At 34.4% G+C, this 19,261-nt stretch overlaps 1 pseudogene; it reads left to right on the top strand.

The window, feature by feature from the left end:
- Nucleotides 1-11,956: 11,956 nt before the first annotated feature.
- LOC131006865 (flavanone 3-dioxygenase 2-like) lies at nt 11,957-13,066 on the top strand (annotated as a pseudogene).
- Nucleotides 13,067-19,261: the final 6,195 nt, after the last annotated feature.

Below are 19,261 nucleotides of genomic sequence, written 5' to 3'. Positions count from 1 at the left end.
TGGAGTTATTTGGATTATTAAATATTTATATAATATATGTTTTGGTTGTAGCATATGCTGTGTTTGAGGATATTGTATATTGTATAATTTGTATTTAGAAAATTACAAAAACAGGAAAAAAAATGCTTGAATTCTGCATTTGAAAATACATAACGGAAATTACCGTTATGTAAAATACAAAAAAACGTTATGTATAAACGACAACAAAGCGTATAAGAAATACATTTTATAATAGAAAAAATAAGTTTTATAACGGTAAAAAACTGTTATGTATGCTATCATAAGAAAACGGTAATTAACTGTTATGAAAAATATAAAAAATCGTTATGTATAATTACAATACATAACGGAAAAAATACATTTTATAACAGATTTTACCGTTACGTATTACAATTATACACAACGGTATTTCATCTGTTATATATCCTCTTAGTACCGTTATGTATACATAGTATAGATAACGGTATATTACCGTTATGTATGAGCGCCCTCATACATAACACCACTATATACAACGGTAATTTTGGTACATACATAACGGAAATTTACCGTTACGTATGAGCGTTTTTTTTAGTAGTGATTTGTCTATAATAATGGGCTTTGAGGACTGTGATAGCGCAATTTGATTGGTTTCTCATTATTTTTATTTATCTACAAAAAAAAATCTTTAATATTTTATGTAGATTTGACACATAGCTAGTACCTTCTGATTGGTCAACAAATTTACATAATAAAATATTAACTTATCTATTTAATATTAGAATTATATTTAATTTAATTTCAAAATATAATATAAAATATAGTACAATTTAATACTTAATTGGTAATTTTCACATGGCAGGATTTAACTAGTTATAAATTTAATCGGCTACAAATTGTCCCATCGAGACTTGTTCGTGGACATCTCGAAATCATTTAATTGTTTCAACTCATATTGGTGAAGTATGATTGATCGGGTATAGAGTTAATTGATATATTATCATTGGATTTCGAATTATACCTAGTGTTGCTTGGGAAACGAGAGAGAAAAGTAAGGTTGAAAGCACAAAAATACGATTGCTGTTGTATTGCAAGTAAAGATAGCGTAAGTTTACAAGGTACAAGCTCATGGCTATTTATAGATTACACGTTAAGGGTAAAAAGGTAATTTCATCGCCGGAGCACGCGTCTTGCATGGTTGGGGGCGTAATGGTAATTCTGTCCTCAAACGGGAGATTTTCCCGCTCTTTCGGTGATTTCTCTGGCGAAGACCATTTCTCTGGCTAGAATGGCTTCTCTGGTGCAGACCGTTCCTCTGATAGGGTCCATCCCTCTGACTTCTCTATGGAGGCCCATTTCTCTGATGAAGCCCGCTCCTCTGGCTTATATCATTTCGCTGCTCTGCACATATTACTCCTCATCACATATTTAGGAGGTTTTTAATTTGAATTTGATTTTATAAATAATATTCGTATTTAGGTATTTTTGAATTTAAATTTTAAATTTGTAAATAATTTATACTTGTATTTAAGAATTTTTGAATCTGAATTTACAATTCAAATTTAATCCAATAACGAGACCAGTCCATTTTATATCAATTGAACTTTACTCCAAAATAATTTTATATTAAGTAAAATTAAAGAACTGTCCATATCTCTACTAATCATTTTTCGAATGCAAACTTTTTTTTATTTATCAAAATTGACTTGTGCCAACATGCTTGGGCTATACACAATTTGATCCATACGAAGGATACGTAAGTTAATAGCCCAAATAATATAAAGGCCCACCTACATTTCTAAAGGAACTAATTGCAGAAAGCCACGTGTTTCTCCTCGCCCACGTGCTCCTTTTTTATTTTATTTTTTGCAGTTAATTTGGTGGCACTTTCAAATAAGTGAAACAAAGCAAATGACCCATCATATAACCCCCTAACATATTTATTTTTTCATCTTTTAATATTGCGTAGGTAGTCCTTCAACATCTCATAAAGAGCATAAAATTTCCCCTATTTTTAAGAGACACGTAACTTCGTTCAATATATTTTTTTATTATTTTCTATTTCTCAAGCGGATCTCACTCTACGAATATGAACTGTTAATTAAGGGATAAGAAGAGAAAAATACGCTTAAGATCCATAATTCTTAAAGTTTTAATTGAAAGATTATATTTTTACTAATAGTCATTATTTAAGCAAAACATTTTATAACATAGGATTGAATCTACGAAATAGCACACATGAATCTTGGAGATATCAACTGCGGAAATTATTAGCATCCATATTAATCAATGCACGTAGAAAGAAATTAGAAAAAAATGAAGATTTTCTTTTTTTAACATAGCAAAATTAAGTGAAACCTGATGGGAAAAAAATAGAACTATTTAGCAATAAGGCACGAAACTTGCCCGCTTCTACAAAGCTTGAGACAATAGTTTAGGGATTATACCAAACAAAATGAAAACTTCCTAGGAGGGAGTGACACGGGTTTTAAGAAAAAATATTGTTGAGTGTATTGAGAGTGTATAAAAGGTACTTGAGTGTATTGGGAGTGGTGAAAAGGTGTTATAATTAATATTGAGAGTTGTGAAAAGTGAAAAGTAAGAGGATTATAAGTGGTGGGGTATAGTCCAAAAATAGGTATGAAGTTATTTTGTGGACGTCCCAAAAAGGAAAGATAGTAAGTTCTTTCGTGGACGGAGGGAGTATTAAATAAAGAAAGTTCAATCTTCCTAATACATTGATAAATAGAGTGGGACCCGCTTGAGAAATAGAAAAAAAAATACTATATATATTGGACGAAGTTAAGAGTCCGTCAAGAATAGAGAGGATTTTGCAATCCTTAGGAGATATTGAGGGGCTAACAGCCCAAAATCAGAAAATTGGGAGGTCAATGTGTTAGGAATTATATGATATGAGACTATTTGCTACTTCTCCTTTTAAATAAAAGATGAGAGTTGTTGTTTTTTTTTTTCCCTTCGAAGTCATCAGATCCTATATCCACATGGCAGAAGATTTCAAAGTGTTTGGCTAAATTTATAAGCTCTTTAAAATAACTTATAAGTTGTTAGAAATTTATAATTTTTTAAAAATATTTGACAAAATAAGTTCCAAAACAACTTATAAGCACTAAAAATAAGCTTTTAAAGTTTATAAGCTCCCCAAAAAATAAGTTTCTCTATTCCAATTTAATTTTTCATAACATTATATGCAATAATCATTTACAAATATAATTCAACTATAATTTCTTATTTTCGTTAGATATAATTTCTAGTTTACCTCTATTCTATTTTCTTTCTCTTACAAATATTTTCTCTCGCTAGCAAAAAATTCTTTGGCTAGCTTATAAGTTCAATTATTCAAACACTTTGATAACTTATAATTTTTTTTAAAATGATATCTTATAAGATCTTGAAACATCTTACAAGTTGTTGGGGCTTATAAGCTCATTAAAGTAAACTTAGCCAAACACCCTCTTCTTCAACTCATGATTTGAAAATTTATAGAAAATTCTTCTCGCAGTAGAATTTTTCTTCGTCTGGAACTCACATATATTTCTTACTCCAAATCATATACTCCCTCTGTCCACAATTTAATGTCTCATTTTGTAGTCGGTGCGGAAACTAAGGTTAGTTGACTAAAGTGATAAATGTAGTGGGTGAAATATAAGGTTAGTTGACTAAAGTGACAAATATAGTTGACTAAAGTGATAAAGGTGTTGTGAGTGGGTCCACAAGTCATAAAGTGTAATAAATATAGAATATAAAAGTGATAAGGTGGGTCCATTAGTAGCAAATGGTAGTAAATATAGAAAAAAAATGAAAGTAAACAAGTACAAAAAGCAGAATAGGGCTTTAAATTGTGAATGAAGAGATAAGGTGGTTCTTGGTGTGGATGGGGAACTAATTACTAACATCTAACATGACTTTGCCCGATCAAAAAAAAAAAAAAAATAGGGCTTTAAATTGTGGACGGAGGGAGTACATTCTAACTTCAATACTAATACAACCAGCGGCAAATCCAAAAGCTGAAGCCATCTCCCAAATTTTCAGTGTCTTTTCTTTTAATATTATATATATATATATATATATATAATACAAGAGAGAATATAATATATTATTTTAATAATCGTAGCATTCTTGTTAATTGCTTGATGTAGTGGATAAAATTCGTAATAGTCCAATTAGCAAAAATTATAAGGCCCAACGGGCTAGCTCGATAAAACGATTCATATCACGCTCATAGCACAAGGCCCAAAGCCTAGCCTATATACGGGAGATACGAATCCGCAAGGAAAAACCCTAAACGTGGCAGTTGCTTGGCGATCAAGTCAAACGAGAGTCGCGGGAGAACGTTTCCTAAGAAGTCGGAACTGCTAGGGTTGTAACGGGTATTCTAGCAAAACCCTAATCCGAGCCGCCTCCCCGTAGGTCCGTCACCTATATATCCTAACTCACTAATGAAATTGAGGGAGGAATCACTGGTATCCGCTCGAGCACTCGCACACTTTCTGTTACTCCCGCTCTTTCCGCTCTTCTGTTCCGCCTCCACGCTCACAACGCTCTAGGGTTCCGATCGCCCCGCTAGCCCGGACGTCCGTCGCCCTTCATTCCACGTCGCTCATTGGCTATAATTCAACCCCCTGGACACCCCGGTCTTCCGGATACATCGCTTACTACTGTCTTCTCTTTATCATTTATTTATTTCAGTTACGTTATTCACGTTTATTATTTATATCTGTTCACTGACTTGAGCGTCGGAGGCCCTTCCATCGACACCCCCACCGGTGCTCTTCGGAGGGCTCTAACGTTACTTGTGGTCTCAGGTTGCTAGTGCCCGTCGATCCTGACGTGACTGACGTCACTTCCGTAATTGTCGGATTCACCCCCTACAGTGCAGAAATCCTATAGTATCTCACATTAATTATGATCTTAATACCGTTTCTTGCTTTGGTTCGGATGGATCAGTTTAGCTATCCTAACTTAGATTCAATTTTCATGTTGATAGTTAGTTTGCTTTGGCATGTTTCCTGTTTGATTTTGTTTCCTTTGTCTTCTAAATGTAGCCATTTTCGGTTATGTTTCCTTATGTTTTTGCCTGGTTTGTTTTTTGTTTTTTTTTTGTTGTTTCTGTTGGGCGTTGTCACTTTTGGACAACATCTTGTATGAGACACTGATTGATGTTTTATTTATAGATCGGGGGTCTTCCCAACCCCTCACCCCTTCGGGTGTTTTAAAAAAAATTACGATCTTAATACCGTCAATTTATGATATAGTCTTTATCGAAATTCACATAATAAAATTTCGAATGATGAATCACATCACATCATTTACGATCCCCACAGATCCATCTCCCTCTCCAAATCTCGTCTTTAAGATAAATCGAGCTATATGCAGAAAGATTACTTAAAGGGAGTTAAATAATAATAATAATAATAATAATAATAATAATAATAATAATAATAATAATAATAATAATAATAATAAGCTAGGCTAGACATAGATTTATTAGGTTAAAATATCGAATGAGGGTGCTGAAGCTTCTCCAACTTTGCGAGTACTATACATACATAATACATTAATACACATTTAGAAAATTTCCCCGACTTGACTATACCATCACACAAATAATCTAACTTTATTTCGTTATCTACAAAATCAAGACAAAGATTACCTCTCGCTTTGATGTTCGCGTCGATTTAAATTATATTCCCTTTGTCCGCTAGTATGTCATTTTTATGTACAAATTATATAAAAATGATAATTTTTCTGTTTCATTGATAATAACTTTTTTTTTTTCATTTATTTCGTTTATAATGATATGTTTCAAAAAATAATTTTTTTTTCATAAATTGTGGGATATATCACTTTTCAGTATTTTTAACTTTTAAATATTTATTTTTTAGTAGTTGTGCCGAAAAGTAATGAGTTATTATCTGTAGACAATTAAATTTGTCGTCGAATTAAATCGTGCCACGTGTAAATTCATGAATTAAATATTCAATTATATTTTCTATTTTATTAAATGGGATTTTATTCCTAAATTAAATAGATATATAATTAATATTTAACATAAATGAATTAATGGGCTTATTGGCCACTTAAGGCCCTAAGGCCCATACATGGAGGCCCAAAGCCCATGAAGCCCATGAAGCCCATCTCTAAAATCTATAAATAGAGGTGTTGGGGTGCTCATTATCATAACTCGAAGGAGCGGAAGATCGAAGAGCATAAAGAATTCTCTCTAGTATCACAAGTTGAAGTGGAAGATTGAGGAGTTCAAAGAATTCTATCAAGTCTTCGAGTATTCATCAAGTATCCTTCAAATCTTCAAGATCTTCAAGGCAACATTCAAGTATCCTTCGAATCTTCAAGTATTTGAGAATTCAAATCTTCAAGTATCATTCGAATCTTCAAGTATTTGAGCGTTCAAATCTTCAAGTATCCTTCAAACTCTTCAAGTATTCCTGCAAATCTTTGAAGTGATCTTCAAGTATCCAAAGAAATCAAGTTCGAAAGCTTCAAGGCGTTCTTACAAATTCCAAGAACGATCTTCCTCAAATCAAATCAAATCAAGTTCGAAAGCTTCAAGGCGTTCTTACAAAATTCTAAGGACGTTCTTCTCAAATCAAATCAAGTTCAACGTTCAATCCAAAATCACGACTTAAGTCCCTTGGATTGGCGTCATCAAATCAAGTATTTCAAGAACCTTCGAGCTTGTTCAAGAATCAAATGGAAGAGAAGAATCAGAGGATTAACTAGAGATTGCAACCCGCATAAATCTATCTTCAAATCTATCAAATTATCTTTGTAACGCATTTTTGTATTCTATCAAATTGAAATACAAAAATTTGTGTTTACAAATTTTGGCACGCCCAGTGGGACATCTCTACCTCTCATCTCTACTCTTCACCAAAAATCTTGAACTATGTCTACTCAATCAAATGCAGCTGCTCCAGCTTCATCCAAAGCTTCTTCGGCAAACGTTGGTATGATCACGCGAAGCAAATCGAAATCATTGCAAGGAGTGTCCAAGCCGATCTTTCATCTTCCATCTATCCATGAAGAAGATGACAACTTTGAGAGAAGCTTCACATTCCCCACTGAAAATTATCAACTCCATGCAAGTGTCATGATGACAAACACTTCCACCATGGAGGAACAACTCTTGAACTTGACAAAGATGGTTGAATCTCTAACCAAGCACATCCAAGAGCAAGATGCCCAGATTGCAAAGCTCAAAGGAGAAAAAGGAGATTCAAGCCACGCCAACAACGATAGGGAAGGCGAAGAAAGCGAAGAAGATGGAGAGAATAACGATGAAGAAATCTCCAAAGACAAATCAAAGAGTGATGGAAAAAGGCCTTCAGGAAAAGACATTCTCTTCTCGTCTGGTGGCCTCATTCCCATTGACCAACTCAAAGAGTTCATCGAAGCAACAATGAAGAATAACTCCGATGGAAGCTCCAAGTCATCGTTAACTTACTCCAAGCCATATACTCGGCGAATTGACAGTATGAGGATGCCTCTTGGTTATCAGCCCCCCAAATTCCAACAATTTGATGGCCAAGGAAATCCGAGACAACATGTGGCTCATTTCATTGAAACATGCAACAACGCTGGTACTTATGGAGATCATTTGGTCAAACAGTTTGTTCGCTCATTGAAAGGTAATGCCTTTGATTGGTACACCGATTTAGAATCAAACTCAATTGATAGTTGGGAACAACTGGAGCATGAGTTCCTCAACCGCTTCTATAGCACTAGAAGAACTGTCAGCATGGTGGAGCTCACAAGTTCGCGTCAATTCAAAGAAGAGCCAGTCATTGATTACATCAACCGATGGAGAAACCTTTGTCTCAACTGCAAGGACCGATTGTCTGAATCATCTGCCATCGAAATGTGTATTCAAGGGATGCATTGGGGCTTGCAATACATCTTGCGAGGAATCCAGCCAAGAACATTCGAGGAACTAGCCACTAGAGCTCATGATATGGAGTTGAGCATGATGGCAAGCGGAATCGAAGGACCACCAATCCAGGAGTCTAGCAAATTCAAGCCAGAATTCAAGAAAGAAGGAAAACCATATGACAAAGCACCAAAGAAGGAATCCATGGCAGTGAAAGCAACTTCCGTGAAATTTCTAAAAAAGGAAGCTAGACAAGAAGACAACCAGAACACTCCACGAGACAATCAGAACTCTTCCCGAGACATGGGGCAAAGAAGATCTACCTTGAAAGAAATGCAACAAAAGCAATACCCTTTCTTAGACTCTGATGTTTCAGGAATTTTTGATGACCTGCTCAAAGAAAAGCTTATCGAGTTGCCAGAAATGAAGCGACCAAATGAAGCAGGGAGGACAAATGATCCAAGTTACTGCAAATACCATCGTCTGGTTGGGCACCCCATACATGATTGCTTCATCTTCAAAGACAGGGTCATGCGGTTAGCTCGAGAAGGGAAAATATCTCTTGAAGAAGACGCTACTGCTGTAAATATGGTCTCCACCGACTTGAATGACATAATAGAAGGTATTGGAGCTCTGTATGATACATCCAATCAAGTAGATGAAGAACCTGAGCTAAATATGGATGAAGACGATGATGCATTGGCAATCACATTCTCCAATGAAGACTTGCAGCTTGGATCTGAACCTCATAACAGGCCATTGTTCGTGAGTTGTTATACACAGGAGCAAAAGGTCAATCGAATTCTCATCGATGGAGGCTCGGCGGTCAATATTTTGCCACTAAGGACTTTGAAGCAATTGGGAATCCAAGTAGATGAGCTGTCAAACAGTCGATTGATGATCCAAGGTTTCAATCATGAAGGGCAAAGAGCTCTTGGAACTATAAGGTTGCGATTGCTGATGCAGGACATGGATTCGACAGCGTTGCTTCATGTTATCGATGCCAAGACGTCCTATAATATGCTTCTGGGTCGACCATGGCTTCATGAAAATGGTGTTGTTCCTTCTACATTGCACCAATGCTTCAAGTACTATCAAAATGGTGCCATAAGAAAAGTGGTTGGTGATCAAAAGCCGTTTACGGAAGCAGAATCACATTTTGCTGATGCTAAGTTCTATTTGGAAAGAACCAAAGTCTCAATGGTGAAAGATGATACATCACATGACGAGTTGAGATCTTGCCAGGAGAAAAAGAAAGAAGAATCTTTTCTGAAGATGGAAGGATTCACCATGCCTTTAACGAAGATTGATGCCAAGAAGCCAATTCACCAACCATTTGAAGGGTTTGTCCGACCAAAGCAAAGTAGCATCACAGAGCATGAAGATCTCTCAGACAAAGAACTCTCAAAGCACTTTGGTCCGAAGGCATATAAACTCCTCGTGAATGCTGGATACAATCCTCAAGAAAGCTCTATGTCAAGGTCTCATTTGGAAAAGACTGATAACGCAAGCCAAAACTCCAAAGCAAGTTTGGGATATACAGTGCAAAGCCCCATTCGAATTGCCATCAAGAGAGCCACTGCTAACTATGCTAGCACCAAGCAAATCCTGGAATCTTCAAGCAATCGGAGAACCCAAAGGGTTTCTATTTTCAATAGGATGGGTAGAAGAGAAGCTCAACAAGTATCTGTCTTTAAAAGACTTGGCAAAGGCAAATCATGGAAACGAAGCAAGACAAAAGGGAGTGATGAACTGCACATAACAGAGAAATGGAGAAGTTTGATCCCTCCTCGAATGAAAAGATACACCACTTTGCTTATGTCATGTGGGAAAGAAATGAAAGCTCAAATGAAGACCACCATCTTCACACGAGATGCCATAGATCAAGAAGATAGAGAAAGTGTGGCTTCCTCTTACTACACTACTAATAGTGCTAGTAATCCAGTTCCTCTTCCTCATACTACTCAAAGTCAAGTGCGTCGTGAAATTGCAAGTCTCGTTAGAAGTGGCGTTATCACAACAAGCGTTGCAGAGAATATAGCCTTCATACGCCAGAGAAATGAAAGCATAATGATGTGTTTTGATTGCAAAGATCCTCGCCGAAAAGATGAAGACGATGTCACAGCAAACCATATCACCTCCTGCGAGAAAATGGTCGTTGGAGAAGAGAATTCGCACTTGAGCCCCAAAGAACTGGAAACTCTGGATGAAGAGAGACTAGAAGTCCAGCAAAAATTGGAATACTATCAAGCTCTTCCTTCAAGATCCTTCAACAAAGCAGTGCGAGCGCCCTCTTTTCAAATTGGAGACATGACCCTCGCTGCAAGGAGGCCAATTGTTATCACTCTCAACGGAAAGTTCTTGAAGTACTACTATCCTTGAAGAGTGGTAGAAGTTGAAGCATGTGCATATGTATATAGTTCAAAAAAAAAAAAAATAGAAAAAAAAAAAAGCAAAAAAAAAAAAAAAATAGAAAAGCAGAAAAGCCAAAAAGATGAGTCAGATGAAAAGCCACAAAACAATGAAGAAAAACAACAAAATGGAGCATATGAAGACAGCTCCTTGACGCACGAGCCTAAACTGCATGTTACTCCTGGCCCGCATGAGTATAAACTGTGCACGGTACCCAATCTCAAACACCCGTTGATCCTATGAACTACGTTTTGACTTGATCCCTTTCAAAAGGGTACGTAGGCAGCTTAGATAATTTCTAGGTTCAGTCATGAATTGTGTTTGGCTCTTTTCAATTTATATCGTCAAAGTTATGATTTAAGTTGATTATGTGAAGCTGAATATGTCTCAAATTGGGAAGAAAATCAAGCCATCAAAAGAAGCACAAGCATTTGGATAAGATGTCAAAATATCCATCACAAACCAAATAAGAATCATCAAGAGATAAATGATAGAAACTGCGGTTTGCACCAATACTAAGCAAATGGGTCTTGATCCTCCAAAGTTCTCTGAGCAGAGATCAAAAGTGACTCTGAAGTCTTCAAAATTCCGCAGCATTTCCTCATCAACATGTGTAACTTTATGTTTGTCAAAATCTCTTTTGAATTCTGGGATTGCACCTCGGACAATATGAAAGGAGGCACTATCTTGCTTGAAGGACAACGTCATCTCTGTCTTCCACCTCTCTATCATAGCAAGCACTTCCTTGATCAAAGCAATTCGGACGATGGCTTCATTCTCCTTGGCTTAAGCATCAAGAAGAAAATACTCAATCTTCTCGAGCCGTTGTGCAGAATTCTCCCAACTTCGTGAGATGCCAAACATAACAACAACCTCACTCAAACCAGATTCAAACAATCCCAGGCCTGAGCGCACCCAAGACCTGTCAAAGAATTGAGTCATCTGGCATTGAGGTTGGCTATGCATCGACAAATTCACTTCTCTCCAAGCTAAAGTTGAATGCGCTCGTGGAGTTGAAACACATGTTCGCCAAACATAATAGAACACCATTGAGTCATCTAGCCTGCTCGAATGCGCGCAAAGAGAAAATGTAACCAGCAATCTTCAAAGGTTGGACTCACAATGGCCCAGATCCGAGCGCACCCGAAATCTGATTAAAAGCCAATTGAGCCACCTGAAGTGCAAAGTAAACATCACTCAAATAAAGTCTTAGATAGGCTGCTGTCAGATTTTTGGATGAACTCTCTGAGGATGGTCTTTAGTCGGGCTGATGGAGATGTCAAGACTGAAAGAAAGAAGACAATAGATTTCGAACTTTGCAAATACTCAAAGCATCTCGTTTGGAACAAAATCTGCCATGAAGTTGGTTAATGAGACCACGCCCATCTTGAATACAGCGATGGAATAAAGCATCAGTCTTTTGAAGATCACCATCATTAAGTTCTTGCGGCCACCAACTACAAGAAAAAGAAAAAGAAAAAAAAATCAGACTTAGAAATTTACTTTTATTAATAAAAGGTGAATTCAAGATTTGGCAAAAAAAAAAAAAAAAAAAAAAAAAAAAAAAAGCCCATCTTCCATTTAAAAATAAATAAATAAATAAAAACCCATCTCCCATTAAAAAAAATAAAAATAAAAATAGAAGTCCATCTCTCATTTCTACTTTCAAAAAAAAAAAAAAAAAAAAAAAAAAAAATCCCAAGACCCATTATTTTCTTCTTTCATAAAAAGGGGCCCATCTCTCTATTTTTTTCACAAAAAAAATCGGCCCACTTTTCCACCTAAAAAGGGCTCATCTCTCATCTCCATCCTCACAGCCGCGCCTACTCTCAACCTCCACCCATTTCACTCTCTCTCTCTGTCTCTTCTCTCTCAAGAATATACTCACGCACATGCGGCCAAAAGAAAAGAACCGAGCTGTATGGTCATCGTTGTTACCTCGGTTAAACGCCGCCAACGCCCGACTGTACTGTCGAAGCTTTCTCCGCCCGAAGCTACAGCAGCCTAGAAAGCATCGCCGCCGAATCAGCAAGTTTCGACACCCTCTTCCTCCGGTTTCAATGGACGTGCCCCCGCAGCCGAAGTCCGAACCCGAGCCGGAAAAGGTGGCGGCGAACACTGTGTTTACACTTGCTTCCCTATTCACGACGGTGAGAGAATTCTTCTCCTTGTCTGACGACGAGAAGAAGCAGTACAAGGCGACGAGCACTTCGTCTCCGATCACCTGCAGCAACTTCAACGTGAAGAGCACTTCCAACCAGACATTCACTTTGTGGAGGGATTTCCTCAAGCTCTATGTGTACCCTGATTTTCACTGCCCCACCAAACCAGAACCCTTAAGAGAGATTCTCGGCGAGTACACGGAGAGAACCCGGAAAATGGCTCGAGAATTGATGGAAGCAGTAGGAGAATCCATGGGACTTGAGCGCAGCTATGTGGAAGAAGCTTTAGAGCTGGATTCGAGCTTCCAAAAAAAAAAAAATTGGTGGAAACTTCTACCCGCCGTGCCCGGAGCCGGATCAAACGCTAAGGCTGCCGTCGCATAACGATCCCGGCCTCTTCACGATATTGATCATCCGCAACGGGCTAGCCGGCTTGCAGATTCTGCGCAACGGCCAATGGTTTGAAGTTAATCCTCCTCCTAATACTATGATCGTCAATTGCGGCGACCAGCTTGAGATATTTAGCAACGAGAGATGCAAGAGCTCTCGGCATAGAGCGCCTCCACCGCCGGCGAAGAAAAAAAAAAAAAAAAAAAAAAAAATTTGAAGCAGAAGCAACGCCTGCAGAAGAAAAGAAAGAAATAGAAAAGAAAGAAGAGGAGATTGATTTCCTACTGCTAGTATCGGAAATACACGACTACTGAAGGCTATGGGCTTGTGAATGAAACTAATGACAGAAGAAGACTTTATTTATAGGCAAACCCAGTGTACGAAGAGTGGAGTTCCAGCTATGAAAGACCCTTCAAAACAAGCTGTTAAAGCTTAAAAAAAAAAAGACTTCATTAAATGCACACCTCCACAGCTGTTCAACAATAATTGGCAGAAACTTGAAGACAAAGATAAAAGTGGCAGTGGATTCATTCCCCTTTAGTGGAGTGGTGTTAGTGGGTGTAATCACTAATCGGTGATGGGCCACTCATCTTTAAATTGGAGGAAAATTGTTGGATCATTTTCTAAAAGTCTGGAAGAAAGGGAATTGGCCGAAAAATTATATGGCTTTGAAAAAAAAAAAAAAAAAAAAAAAGTTTGGAATTGTGGCTATGATTTTGCCCACTTCAAGTAAAGCATTAATTAATAGGCTGCAATGTCTAAAGTTGCGCCAAGAATTTGTAGCCAATTCACAAAGTTCAAGAAAATCAAGCACTCCTAAATACGAGTATAAACTATTTATAAATTCAAGTTTGAAGTGAAGAACTCCTAAATACGAGTATAAACTATTTAAAAAATTCCAAAATCAAATGAAGAACTCCTAAATACGAGTATAAACTATTTAAAATTCAAATCCAAATTGAAGAACTCCTAAATACGAGTATAAACTATTTACAAAGTTCAAGAAATTCAAGAACTCCTAAATACGAGTATAAACTATTTAAAATTTCAAAATCAAATAAAGAACTCCTAAATACGAGTATAAACTATTTGCAAATTCAAATTCAAATTGAAGCACTCCTAAATACGAGTATAAACTATTTAGAATTCCAAAATCAAATGAAGAACTCCTAAATACGAGTATAAACTATTTATAAATCCAAAGAAATTCAAAAACTCCTAAATACGAGTATAAACTATTTACATAAATTCAAGAAATTCAAGAAACTCCTAAATACGAGTATAAACTATTTATAAATCCAAAGAAATTCAAGAACTCCTAAATACGAGTATAAACTATTTATAAATTCAAAGAAAATGAAGAACTCCTAAATACGAGTATAAACTATTTATAAATTCAAAGAAAATGAAGAACTCCTAAATACGAGTATAAACTATTTAAAATTTCAAAATCAAATGAAGAACTCCTAAATACGAGTATAAACTATTTAAAATTTCAAAATCAAATGAAGAACTCCTAAATACGAGTATAAACTATTTATAAATTCAAAGAAAATGAAGAACTCCTAAATACGAGTATAAACTATTTATAAATTCAAAGAAAATCAAGAACTCCGCGATAAGAGTTTAAACTATCAAGATATATTTCGAGACTCGTCTATTACCAAAGGCATTTCGTCCATAAACAAGTCTCGATGGGGCAATTTGTAGACAATTAAATTTGTCGTCGAATTAAATCGTGCCACGTGTAAATTCATGAATTAAATATTCAATTATATTTTCTATTTTATTAAATGGGATTTTATTCCTAAATTAAATAGATATATAATTAATATTTAACATAAATGAATTAATAGGCTTATTGGCCACTTAAGGCCCTAAGGCCCATACATGGAGGCCCAAAGCCCATGAAGCCCATGAAGCCCATCTCTAAAATCTATAAATAGAGGTGTTGGGGTGCTCATTATCATAACTCGAAGGAGCGGAAGATCGAAGAGCATAAAGAATTCTCTCTAGTATCACAAGTTGAAGTGGAAGATTGAGGAGTTCAAAGAATTCTATCAAGTCTTCGAGTATTCATCAAGTATCCTTCAAATCTTCAAGATCTTCAAGGCAACATTCAAGTATCCTTCGAATCTTCAAGTATTTGAGAATTCAAATCTTCAAGTATCATTCGAATCTTCAAGTATTTGAGCGTTCAAATCTTCAAGTATCCTTCAAACTCTTCAAGTATTCCTGCAAATCTTTGAAGTGATCTTCAAGTATCCAAAGAAATCAAGTTCGAAAGCTTCAAGGCGTTCTTACAAATTCCAAGAACGATCTTCCTCAAATCAAATCAAATCAAGTTCGAAAGCTTCAAGGCGTTCTTACAAAATTCTAAGGACGTTTTCTCAAATCAAATCAAGTTCAACGTTCAATCCAAAATCACGACTTAAGTCCCTTGGATTGGCGTCATCAAATCAAGTATTTCAAGAACCTTCGAGCTTGTTCAAGAATCAAATGGAAGAGAAGAATCAGAGGATTAACTAGAGATTGCAACCCGCATAAATCTATCTTCAAATCTATCAAATTATCTTTGTAACGCATTTTTGTATTCTATCAAATTGAAATACAAAAATTTGTGTTTACATTATCAAATAAGACGAATGAAGCATATATATAATTAAAATTTTTAATTTTAAGTATTAATTTTTTATCGCTTGATGAACGCGCACGCAAAAAGTATATTTTTTTACCAAGGGAGAGAGTATCTCGTAAGCTATAGTAGAAATTCCCGTCGAAGGAGGCGATGGTCAATGCAACTTATTTCCATGTACAAACACAATTGTACTTAAAAGGGGGTTCAATTTTCATGTTACATGGGACCCAATTTAAAAGTGATATAATGGGCGAATTTTTGTCAGCATTATTGAGAGTTGCAATCTCAATTTTCAATTTAAATTTGTTGCACAATCCAACCAATGAGAAATGGGCAGTTTTTTGTTGTAATCCATTTGCATAGTTTTTGCCAGTTCACTTCAGACTGTTTTTCTGTTGTATGTTTCGTGGGTATATTTTATTATTTTCAAACCATTTTAGAGTTTTGGGCCATTTTTTCCTCATTTAAAGTTATTTATAATTATGTCACTCATTACTTGTTATAAATTAATGTATTTTTTCATTAAATACGGCGGGCTAAAAATACACAAAATACATTAATGAAAAATTGATTTTTTTATATTGTTACGCACTTTTATTATTATACATATTTTTGCAAAAATTGTGTAACAATATAAAATAAATGATTACACGATCTTTGCAATTATTACACGATTTTATGAAAATAGTGTAATAACGTATTTTACACTATTACAAATTTTTTACAAAAGTGTATAAATCGCAATTTTGGAAGCAATAACAACGTGGAGATCGTGACGGCGGTGGTGAGGAGGAGGGGTGGCAGCGGGCAATCGTGCCGGAGGGCAGTAATATATTAAATCTCCCCAATATATATAATACATAGAGTGGACTTCAAAAATGTCCAAATCAAAATTGTAAATTTTGGGTTCAAGATTTTAAATACCAATTTTTAAAACTGATATGTTTTATAGCCTCACTTTAAAACTAACTTTTTGGTATACCAAAATGAATTAAAAGATTAAAATATCATTTACGGTCCCCACCACTTTAATTTCCGCGCAACATGACACGTGCTCACAATCGTAGACACGATGGGCACGATCTTGTCCACCATCGTGGGGACGATGGGCATGATCGTGTTCACCATCGTGTCCACGATCGTAGACACGATCGTGTTCATCATCGTGTCCACCATCGTGGGCACGTGTAATGTTACGCAGAAATTAAAGTAGTGGGGATCGTAAATGATATTTTAATATTTTAATTCATTTTGGTATACAAAAGAGTTAGTTTTAAAGTGGGGCTAAAAAATATATCACTTTTAAAATTAGTATTTTTTTATAAGTTTCCTCTAAACTTAAAATTATCCATTTAAATTAAAAAAATAATCATATTTATCATTTTACCTTTTACATAAAAAACTTAAAAATTGTCCAGTAATTTTTCAATTGTTAATTCAAGTTTTTGAACTACAATTCACAACCAATAAGGAAATAATACATCTAATTGTGAATTCAAGATTAAAATTCAATTTCACAAGAATCACAACTAATATTATTTTTAATCATTAATTAAAATTTTAAAACTCAAATTCGCAACTGAATAGCAAATATTGATTGTGTTTAAATTTTAAAACTCAAAATTACAACCAACACTAGAGATTTAATCGTGAAATCAACAATACAAACTCAACTCAATTTCTATAATTAATCTACAATTAATCGTTTTCCCAATATAATAATATTCCCTCAAACCACCATAATCTTGTCCAGGAAGATTTCTACAATAAAAAATTGTATAAATTTTATTGTCATTATTTGAGAACACGTTTCGATGATTGTTTCGCCTCAAATTCGGCTGAATTTCCTTTGACGCAGGATGTCTGCTTTATCAGGTCTTCCTTTTCGATTTAATAATTTTAAAATTTTGGCAGCTGTTAATTTGAAAATCAAAATTAATTTATATATATCTCCAAACTCATGTGTTTTGTTGTTGCCAATAGAGTTCAACAATTTCAATTTTCTATTAGTCCATTCTTCTGCGAAAATTGTAATCTTATCTTACAATTTCCTTACATTTTTTTTAATTTGTCATATTTATAATAATATTTTTAAGAAATACTATAATACCCCTACTCAATCTACATATATTAAATAAGAGCGTGTTTGGCTGAGCTTATAAGCTCCTTAAAAATAACTTATAAATTGTTTAAGAGTTTATAAACTCCTTCAAAGTGTTTGACAAAATAAACTTATAAACAGTTTATAAACTCTAAAAATAAGTTCTAAGAGCTTATAAGCTCCCCAAAACAATAAGCCCTTCAACCCTAACTTATTTTTTTATAATCTCATATGCAACAATCATTTTATAAATATTTTTCAACTATAATTTATTATTTTTATCATATTTTATCCAAGTTCATTTTTCTTCGATTTTCTCTCTCTAAAAAAATATTTTCTCTCTCTAGCAAAAAAATTCTCTATCTAACTTATAAGCTCAACTATCCAAACACTTTAACATCTTCTAAGCTCTTTAAAATAAGCTTAGCCAAACACCCTCTAAATAATCTCTATCCACTATACATTCTTAAAACTTTATTCTTAATCTTTATGTCCATTTCTATTATATCATTATAAGTGTGAAGATTTGAGTACTATTTTTATTGATTCATAAAGATTATAGTTTTTTCTATTTTAAAATTAGTATTTTTTATATTTAAATTATATTCACACTTAATATTTATAAAAAATTAAACCATTTAAGATTAGTTTTAGTAGGTCTTTTTGTTTACTTTATACACATCTCACAATTATTCCCTCCCTTTACAAAAAATTTGCTACAATTTCTTTTTTGCTCCGTCCGATTTTTTTTTTGTCACATCCATTTATAGTAATAAGATCCACACAATTTCAATTACATTTAAAATCGAACTCTTATTACCATTAACAAAAAAAGGACTCTTATTCTATTCACAAATATGCTCACATTTTATTAAAATCAGTATCTTCTATAATATGACAATTTTTGTGCGGAAAGAGGAAGTATTTAATAAAATTCATACCCTTCAAGTCATTTTTGTGGATCTATTCATCCATTTTATAATATTAAAGTACGAATTATAAATTGGATCCTTTGTCATTTTATAGTACTTTAAACCAGATTTTAGTTTACACGTGTATTTTGTACATTTTAAGTTCCTTCACAAAAGGTATTCCTGTATAATAAAAATAGCTTATAAGATAATCTTATAAATGATGATGACAAACTGCAAGAAACGAGACAGCTAGCTGTTAACAATTCTATATCTAGAACATTATATTCAATTCGTAATAAGGAACAAAAAGCATATGATTATTGCAAAGGAGAAATGAACATTCTCTCACTTCCTTGTTTACATATGAAACTTTTATTTCTTTTATTATAACCTCTATATTGTTATAAATGCAGTAAAATACCCTTTGCAAAAAAATTGTTTATTAAATTCAATTTAAAAGAAATAATTATTCCCTCCGTCCCCAAAAAGATTATCCCAATTTTCTTTTTTAAGTGTTCCTAATAAATTTATTACAATCTTCTTACTTTCTATTTCTGTCTATGACTCCACCATCAAATTTATAATTACAACCTTTTAAATATTACTTTTGTACATGATCTCATCATTAAATGAGAATTTTTTATAAATTATTTGTCATAATTGGGTTAGAAAAATATGCATAAACTATTAATAGTAAGTTATTCTTGCATTCACTATTTTGTGCTTGTGTGCACAAAATATTCCAAAAAATCATAATTA

The sequence above is a fragment of the Salvia miltiorrhiza genome, chromosome 1 (genome assembly GCF_028751815.1).
Source record: "Salvia miltiorrhiza cultivar Shanhuang (shh) chromosome 1, IMPLAD_Smil_shh, whole genome shotgun sequence".
NCBI lineage: Eukaryota > Viridiplantae > Streptophyta > Magnoliopsida > Lamiales > Lamiaceae > Salvia > Salvia miltiorrhiza.
Note: the sequence above shows the minus strand (reverse complement) of the source record. Positions and strands in the feature narration are given on the sequence as shown.